The 9443-nt window shown below is 40.2% G+C and overlaps 1 pseudogene; it reads left to right on the top strand.

Annotated features, from left to right (window-relative positions):
- The first annotated feature begins 1201 nt into the window (after window positions 1-1201).
- LOC111731588 lies at window positions 1202-1320 on the top strand (annotated as a pseudogene).
- The last annotated feature ends 8123 nt before the right edge of the window (window positions 1321-9443 follow it).

Raw genomic sequence — 9443 nt, 5'->3', positions numbered from 1 at the left:
ACTGACCTTCCTGCTGTTTCTTGAATATACCAACCTAGTTTTCACATTTACTGGTCTCTCTCTCTGCAAAACTCTCCTGTCAGATTTGCATAGTTGCTATCTCCTTATCAATAGAGGTAGCACTCCAAAAGTCCCTTCCTCAGACAGCCCTTCCCCGATGACCTACCCCTACCTAGACCACTTGGTTTTATTTTTCCCACAGCACTTACCTTCATCTGTAACTACCCTAGTCATTCCTTTGCTTGCATATTGTCTTTTTCCCATGACTAGAATGTAAATGCCATGCAGGCTTAGAGAGCTGGCTGGTGAAGGTTCTGAATGCTGGGCTCAGGAGGAAAATGGACCTGTTTTTATCTCCCCTCAGGACCAGGCCTCCTGAGGCACCTGTATGTCCATTAATAATAGTAATTTCTGAATTTGGATCCCCTTCTTCCTCATTGTCTCCGGGATAAATTCCTAGCCCTCAAGATTTTCTAGAAAACTTTTCTTGACCTGAGCTTTTACAACCCAGTCGCTGAGCATTTCTCCCTTCTTTCTTCCTTACTTGTTATTTTTTTCCCTCAGGACTGTTGAATGTGGATGAGTAGGTTGTGCACAACACCATTCTAGAAGGCACCATTGTCATTTAGGAGTGACAGTCCCTTGATTTCAGAGTGCACAACCTGAACCAGGCAGCCCTATTCTACCCTTTACGGCAGCTTGCTCTTGCCTCCAGGGACCTTATGTTTCCTGTTAGCTCTGCCTTGGAAGGCAGGGTTCACAACATCTGCCATATCCCAAACTGATCACCTCTCCCAGGAAGGCTTTCCCTCTCCTCTGTGATCTTACAGCATCCTGTAGTATTCTGATCACAATACTCACCCCACTGTTCTCTACTGTTCTCTACTCTAACATGGTAGATTGTATCAGAAATGTCCACAACAGTTGGTATATACATACAATGGAATATTATTCAGCTTTATAAAGGAAGGAAATTCTGACACATGCTACAACATGAATGAACATTGAAGACATTAAGTGAAATAAGCCAGACACAAAAAGACAGATACTATATGATTCCGCTTATATGACATCCCTAGAGTAGTCAAATTAATAGAAATAGAAAGTAGATTGGTGATTGTCAGGGGCTGAGGGGAAGAGGAATGGTGAGTTAATGTTTACTTGGTACAGAACGTCAATTTTGAAAAATAAAAAGCAAGGCGTCTACGGCCATGACACACTGAACGTGCCCAATCTCGTCTGATCTCGGAAGCTAAGCAGGGTTGGGCCTGGTTAGTACTTGAATGGGAGACCACCTAGGAATACCAGGTGCTGTAGGCATTAAAAAAAAAGAATTAAAAGGCAATAAAAATAGATATTAAAATAAAATAATCAATTTTGGGGTTCACCAATCTTTAAAGTGAACCATTGTACATTTTAATTTACGTCATTTTACACTTATTATTTACTTCACTAAAATTAAAATTTAGTATACTACCTATATAGTTATTTTATTCATTTATTAAAATACTATCAATGGTTTTATGAAAAAAAGAAAGATAAAATGAGTTCTGGAGATCGATTACATGTTAATGTGAATGTAATTAATACCACTGAACTACATACTTAAATATGGTTAAGAAAGTAAATTTTATGTTATGTGTATTTACTACAATTTAAAAAATTTTTAATGACTACAACAATATGTCGAATGCCCATATGTTCCTGCCACTCCACCATCAAGTGTGTCTGTTTCTACTTCCCTTGAACCTAAAAGGCCACTGTAACTACCTTGATAAATAGAATAAATAAAATACAGAAGTGCTGCTATGTGATTTTTTAAGGCTGGGTTATAAAAGAGACCATAACTTATGCCTGGCTTTCTTGGAATCCTGGAGCTATCATGTAAGAAATGTGGCTACCTGGAGACCACTATGCTAGAGAGCCACATCAAGAGACCACATAGAGATAGAGGGATGCCCGAGGAACAATGGCTGTCTCAGCCTGCAGCTGTTTGAATCTTCCCAGCATTAACCACCAGGTGTGTGGGTGAGTGAGCCTTGGATGGTTCCAGGCCCCAGACTTTCAGGTGCCCCAGCTAATGAGGAGAGCAAATATGAGTTTTCTCCTCTAAGCCTTACCCATCTTACCGATTTGGGGGCAAGATAAATGTTTTTAGGGTCACTAATTTGTCCCGGCTTGTCTGGGTCTTTCCCGGTTTTAGCACTGAAAATCCCACATGCCAGGGATCCACTCAGTCCTGGGAAAACCAAGATGCTTGGTGTTATGGGCTGAGTTGTGCCCCCCACAATTCATATGTTGAAGTCTTAACCCCGAGGAACCCAGAATGTAACTGTATTTGGAGTTAGGGCCTTTAGAGAGGTGATTAAGATAAAATGAGGTTATTAAGGAGGACCCTACCCAATCTGACAGGTGTTCTTATAAGAAGAGAAGATTAGGACACAGACAATGCATAGACTGATGGGTGACCATGTGAAGACACAGCGAGAAGACAGCCATCTGCAAGCTAAGGAGAAAGGCTCAGAAGAAACCAGTACTGCTGACACCTTGATATCAGACTTCTTTCTAGTCTCCAGAATTGTGAGAAAATAAATTTCTGTTGTTTAAGCCACCTGGTCTGTTGTATTTGTTATGGCAGTCCTAGCAAAAAAAATACAGATGGTCACTATTATGGACTAAATGTTTGGGGGCCCCTCCAATTCATATATTGAAGCCCTTATCCCTAATGGGTTGGTATGTGGATGTGGGGTCTTTGGGAGGCAATTTGGTTTAGATGAGGTCATGAGGGTGGGACTCTATGATGGGATTAGTTCCCCTATAAGAAGAGGAAGAGGGAGAGATCTCTTCAGGTACACACAGAGAAACAGCCTTGTTAAGACACAAATGCAAGCCAGGAAGAGGGCTCTCACCAGGAATCAAATTTGCCAACACTTTGATTTTAGATTCCAGATTTTAGAACTGTAAAAAGTAAATTTATGTTGTTTAAGCCCCTCAGTCTATAGTATTTGTTATGGCATCCCGAGTAGACTAAGACAGTCACCATCGTTGTTACACTGAAGCCTCAAGTTTTTGGGTGGTTTCTTATATAGCAGCCGATAACCAGGTCAACTTTGAGGGCATGGTCATATCTTTCATTACTATATTCCCAGCACTTCACTTCATATATATTCTTTTTTTTTTCCAGGTGTCAGAATGACTGGCTGAATAACTGAATGCATTAGGGTAGGAGGCAGTAACTGTCCCAAATGGGCAGCATCTTAGGTAAATTATATAACTGGATTTTAGGATGTCTGAGTACATAAAGCTGTGTGACAAAATGATTGCTTTTAGCAGGTTAACCTCATCCTTTTTCTCCTGGCAAGCACAGGCAATATGATTGCTTCTACCTCTGCAATTACTCAGTGGCCCAAATGTAGTTTCCAATTAGACCTTTTGTTTATTTCATCTCCCACATGGCAGGGGCTATCGCAACATATAAAAATCATCCTGGCTTACATCCACTTCTCCAATCATCACTGGCTAAAATTTGGGACCATTTTCTGTCTGTAATGATGTCTCTCTTCTCTCAACAGTGTCCAGATTTATTGAATTTGAAAGTCTTGGATCCTACTTGCTGAGGACAAACCTCCTGTGTTCACAACTCCTCACCCAGGTCTCAATTCATCACCAATAGCTGCTCAGCATACACTACTTAGGCTGCACGTGTACTTTGCTAGTAAAATAAATACCCAATTTACATGCGTGTGTGATCCAGAATATTACCCAGATATTGAGATGAATACAATGGTATCATCTGTGGGAAAAACACAGAAGCTGCTGTGATGGGCAGAGGCCCTTGGCAGAGATGATGTGTAGCCTCAAGTGCAATGTGCTAGGGTGGTAAATGCTGAAAGGCCACACCAGTGAATTCCACCCTCAAGCCACAGCTTGACTTTGTCACTGCTACAAGATCACTGATTTAGGGATAAACAATCTAGATTAAAAGAAAAAATATTCCACAGATCTCTGCCTAATTTGGAGCTGGACTCTGTGGTCTCAGGAGGTTGATAGTCAATAAAATTGTCTTTGTCCCAGCAGACAGGCTGTGGGACAGTGAGTCTCCTCATTTCTGAGCTATTTGCTTCCAGCCTACACAAGACTACCTGAGGAGAGGGCAACAATGGCAGAGTGAGGACAATGACAAAGACAAGAGGGGCTTTCTAGAACTTGCCCATGTTCTGACTCAGCAGCATCATGTCAAGGCCTCCAATCTCCCAACTTGGGAGTAAGAAGACAGAACCTGAGAACGAGAAAATAATGCTTAAGTTTTAAATATTTTATTGAAGTATAATAGATAAACAATATTACATAAATTATAAATGAACAGCTCAATAAATTTTTTTTAAATTGAACACACATAACCAATACTTAGATCACAAAACAAAGCATGACCTCATGCTGCCCACTCATTATCCCCATCCACGAAGGTGACCTTTGTCCTCACATCTGATAGTACCAATAAGTTTTGCCTGTTTGGGGAAACATATAAATTCAATCATCAATACATACTTTTTCTTTTTCTCAACATTATGTCTATGAAATTCATTAATATGTTGTATGAAGTTATAGACCATTTATTCTCATGGCTGTTTAGTATTCCTTTGTGTGAAGACATCATAATGTATTTATTTATCCCATTGTTGATGGACATTTGGGTAGCTCCTAGTTTTGACTATTATGAAGAGGGCTTCTATGAACATTCTAGTACTTATCTTTTGGTAACTAAACATTTCTGTTAGATGTAGAATTAAGAGCAGAATGACTGGATTGGAGGGTAGGGGCCAGTAGATTGTGGTGGTTCTAATTCATTCAGGAGGAATTTAGTTGAAAGAAGTAGAAACATTATATTGGTCTGTTGCCATACCAGGACTAGAAAATTCCAAGAGGAGAAGAGGAAAAGGTGTGACCTTTCCCCCTTTGCTTTACTTCTCAGTGCTTTTTCCTGCACACAAAATCAGATATGCATACATGGTCTTCACTCTGACAAGATGGGCTGCAAGGGAAGCTTTCTTCTTGAGGTGTTTTGAGGGACTGTTACAAAGACCCCTTGCTTCCAAATATGTCCCCCATTAGCTTGATTCCAATGTCTGAATTTCCTTGGTAAGACATGATAAATGAATGACAAATAGTTGTGGAAAAAGTAATGTTTAACTTGAAAGACCAAAGCAGGTCTGTCTGAGGTCAGTTGCTGGGAACATGAGCTGGTCACCGACATTAAACCAATTAAGTTAGGTTGATGCAAACTGGGAGTAATTACCAGGTCAACACACCATTGGATATCCAATCTGTGTGAGGGTCCCTGTCACAGTCCACATTTGTGGACAAATCTGAGCTTAACCCCAGTACACATTGGAATTCCTTGAGAAGTGTTTAAAAATCCTGAAGTGCAGGCCACACCCAAACCAGTCAAATCAGATACTCTGGGGCAAATCTCAGGCAACAGTACTTTCTAAAGTTCCCCTGGTGGTTTCAGTATATAGCCAAGAGATAAATTTGCTCCCCAGAGTAAATTTTTACCCATAAGAGACATTTGGCAATACCTGGAGACATTTTTTTTGGTTGCCACAACTACGGGTGGGTGTTACTGGCATTTAGTGGGTAGAGGTTGCATTGTAGGCTGCTGAACATCCTACAATGCAACAAAGAATTATCCAGCCCCAGATGGCAACCATGCCTAAGTTGAGAAACCCTTTTCTAGGCAAATAATCATGGAGAGTGGGACCCTGCATCATTTCTTTAAAAGTCCAAGGCTTTGTCCCAGCAGACTCCCTTGATCAGGATACTGGATGATAAATTATAATTTTGAGCAAAGAAATTCCTCCTCTCTCTTGCTTTCTGAAGACTGAAGATGGCATCTCCTTTACCTCTTCACCTCCCAGAAGAAATGAACTGCATGAAAAAAACCAGGAGACATGAGATGGAAAAATTCACTTCCCTACCTATGTCAATACCCAGCCAGTGTCAGAGCCTTGGAATAGAAACTGGATAACATGTCATTCTCCTCATCCCTGAGTTGGAGCCAGGTCCCACAGTGTGGAGATTTAAGCATAATCCCCTTGAATAAAACTTACTTTTCATATAAAATTTGAAAAGTTATAATTTTTTCTTACTGTGTCTTAGGGCTCATTTGTAGTGTGCTGTTGGACTTTTGTTTGATTATATTCTAGATGGAGAGAGAGTGATGAAAGTCTTCACATAGCATAATGAAATGCCTTGAAAATGATCTGGACCCTCCTGGACAACTTGACACATCTGCCCCAGAATTTTATGGCACACATTCTCTGAATCGCTCACCTAATTGAGATACTAACTTATAATACTATTTAAATGTGTCATATATTTATACTTTATACCTCAAGGAGAATGCTCTTTAAGAGCAGGGATTCTATAGTCAATATTATTGTAATGGCTATGTGTAGAGTCAGATGGGTGCTAGAGTAAATGGGGGGATACCTTCATAAATTATATGAATATTTAACCACTGTATACCCAAAACTAATATAAAAAATAGCAGGGATTCTACCTTTTATTTTTTGGATAAGGCCTCTTCCACACACACACATCCATCCATTGCACCCATCTCTAGCAGATTGCTTTGCGTGTTTTAGCACAGGAAATAATTGTGTAGAGAAAGAGAAAAATGAAGGAAGGTAGGAAGAGAGTGAGAGAGGAAAGAAAGAGGAAAGAGAGGGAAAGAGACTTGATGTGGGCCCTGATATTTGAATCATGTAACTATAGTAATGTAATGACATTCTATAAGGTGTCTGAACAACCAGAAAACACATGATAAATTTATTACCAAGCGTTATATTAGTTACATTAGTTCAAATGTTTCTAGACTTTTTGGACACTCTGGAGTATATTTATTTATATATTTATTTAGACATTTATAAATATACTATTTTCTCTGTGTTTCCAAATAATTTTGGCACTGCAATATATTGTCATATATTTAATATGTTATATATAACTTTTTCAGATTATCTATTGGACTCATTGCTTTAAACTTAGGGGTGTTTCACCTTAGAAGATGTCTGGAGTTTGAAGACAATGGTAGCAAACATATTATTTGAAGTAGAAGCAAACATATTGTTTAAATATATTTTTATCCTATAGGTTCTTGAATCTTTTTGGATACTCTGCATTAAAGAATTAGAAAAAAAATTCCATTTATTTGAGTAGTCATTGCTGCCTTAAGGTTTGGGTGGTGCATGTTTTAAGGGGACCGTATAATGAAACACAGCTTCCATGGACACCTGCTTTGAGACTACCTTTGGAGACTGATTAAAGAAAAGATTTCTGGGCCATACTTCAGACTGGCTAAAGCTGAGTCTTAGATTCTCCATTTTAAACAAGCTTCCCTGGTGATTCTTCTGCACCCAAGATTTGCTGTGGTAAAAGCAACCGATTTTATAAGTCCCTCATACCACTGCATGACATATGCAGATGTTTGGTGAGTAGTAAACTCAGTAAGTCCCCTTGTAACTAAGGCCAACAAATAAAAAGAGCCAAGTGGAGAGAATAGCCATGGGCACTAGCAATAGCCAGCTCCAAGCCAGGAGCAACCTTTTGGGGTTGCTTTTATGAAGAGGAATTTGCAGTTTGGTTACTAAAGGGATTGGTTGTAATAATAATAATAGTAATAATAATAACAACAACAACAACAACAACAATAAAATAGCTAGCAGCCATTGACTGCTTATTAAATGTTATATGGTTTATTAAAAAGGTACTATGTTTATTACTAAACAGAATTAAATACGTACTATTACAGGTACATATATCTATCTAATACTCCTGATTTTTCTAAAAGATAAGTACAATTATTATCTCCATTTTGCAGATAAGGAGACCGAGACACAGAAAGGCAATTAGCTCACCCAAAATCACACAGCCAGAAATAAGTAGAGCTGGGGTTTCACTCTCAGGAAGGCCAACCTCAAAATCCACAGGTATGATCACTAAGCCTTGCACCAGACAATATTTGTTCTTCTGAGCCGAAAGAAAAGCTGAATTTGGATTATAAAAACAATAAGGGGTTCTACGGTGAGGAAATGTGGCAGAGTGAGAAATGTCCTCAGATCTCTCCATCTTAAACAACAATACACTGAACATTTAAAACTAAACAAAAAACACCCAAACTGCACACCATCACTCTGAATGAGGGATCTGTGCATAAGTGCAACTACAGGTCAGAACCATGGGTGTCCGGCGGTGAACTGAGAGAAAAAAAGAAGCTGCCTCTCCCAGTCCCCGGAGCTCCTTGCAGGAGGAGGGGGAGGGGAGAAGGTGTGGTGACTTCCCTGATCAGCCTGCCTAGAAGTGCCAGAACTTCTAGCAGCAGGCAGCAGGGCCCAGTTATCAGGGCACAAAGCAGAGAAGCAGGATGGGATAGCAGAGAAACAACAGTTCATTTTTACTGGCCCCAGTTCCAAAACTGAGGCTGAGCTGCAACCTCCAACTCCCAACCAAGAGGGCCCCTCCCCCCATACCCTCTGAGACCAAATACCACAGAGCCCCAGGAGAATCTGAGCAAAAGCTGCCGAACTGAAGCTACCTCTCCCAGGCTCTGGAGCTCCCTGCAGGAGGAGGAGAGAGGGGAGAAGATGCGGCGACTTCCCTGATCAATCTGCCTGGAAGTGCAGGAACTTCTAGCAGCCTGCACCAGGACCCAGTCATTAGGGCAGAAAGCAGAGAAACGGGTTGGGACCGGAGAGAAACAACAGTTGATTTTTACTGACTCCAGTTGCAAATCCGAGGTTGAGCCACAGCCCCCAACTCCCAGTCCAGAGGAGCTCCTCCTCCCAAGCACTCCGAGACCGATCTGCTGAGGTCCAGGGGAATCTGAGCAAATGCTACTGAAACTGTTGCTAACACTGGCAGGGACTGAAACTGAGAGTAGCAAGTGTGATTAAATATCTACAAGAAAATAAAAAAAAAGACATTTAGGCTTTATATAAAGCAGGGGTCCAAAAGGCTTAGACACCACTTACTAGAAACCAAAAGAAAGCGTCTTCTTTGCAGCAGGCTAAAGAGCGACCTTTATATAATAAATTTTCTTTCTGGAAAAAAAGCAGAATACATTTTCACTAATGCGCAAACAGAGAAACAGTCCAGTAAACACCATGAACAACCAAGGTCACAAGGCATCTCAGAAAGAAAGAGAAAAATCCCCAGAAAATAAGCTTACAGACATAGAAATATGCGACATAAATGACAGAGAATTCAGGATGGTACTTCTGAAAAAATTCAATGAGATCCAACACAACTCAAATCAAAAATTTCAAGAATTGAAAAAATAACAAGATAAGCAGAGCAAGGAGATTGAAACCCTCAAAAGAACCAAACAGAATTTCTGGAGATGAAGAACACACTGCAAGAGTTGAAAAATGAAATAGCAAGCT

Source organism: Pteropus vampyrus, unplaced genomic scaffold (assembly GCF_000151845.1).
Source record: "Pteropus vampyrus isolate Shadow unplaced genomic scaffold, Pvam_2.0 Scaffold387, whole genome shotgun sequence".
Classification (NCBI taxonomy): domain Eukaryota; kingdom Metazoa; phylum Chordata; class Mammalia; order Chiroptera; family Pteropodidae; genus Pteropus; species Pteropus vampyrus.
This window is presented reverse-complemented; position numbering and strand designations above follow the sequence as displayed.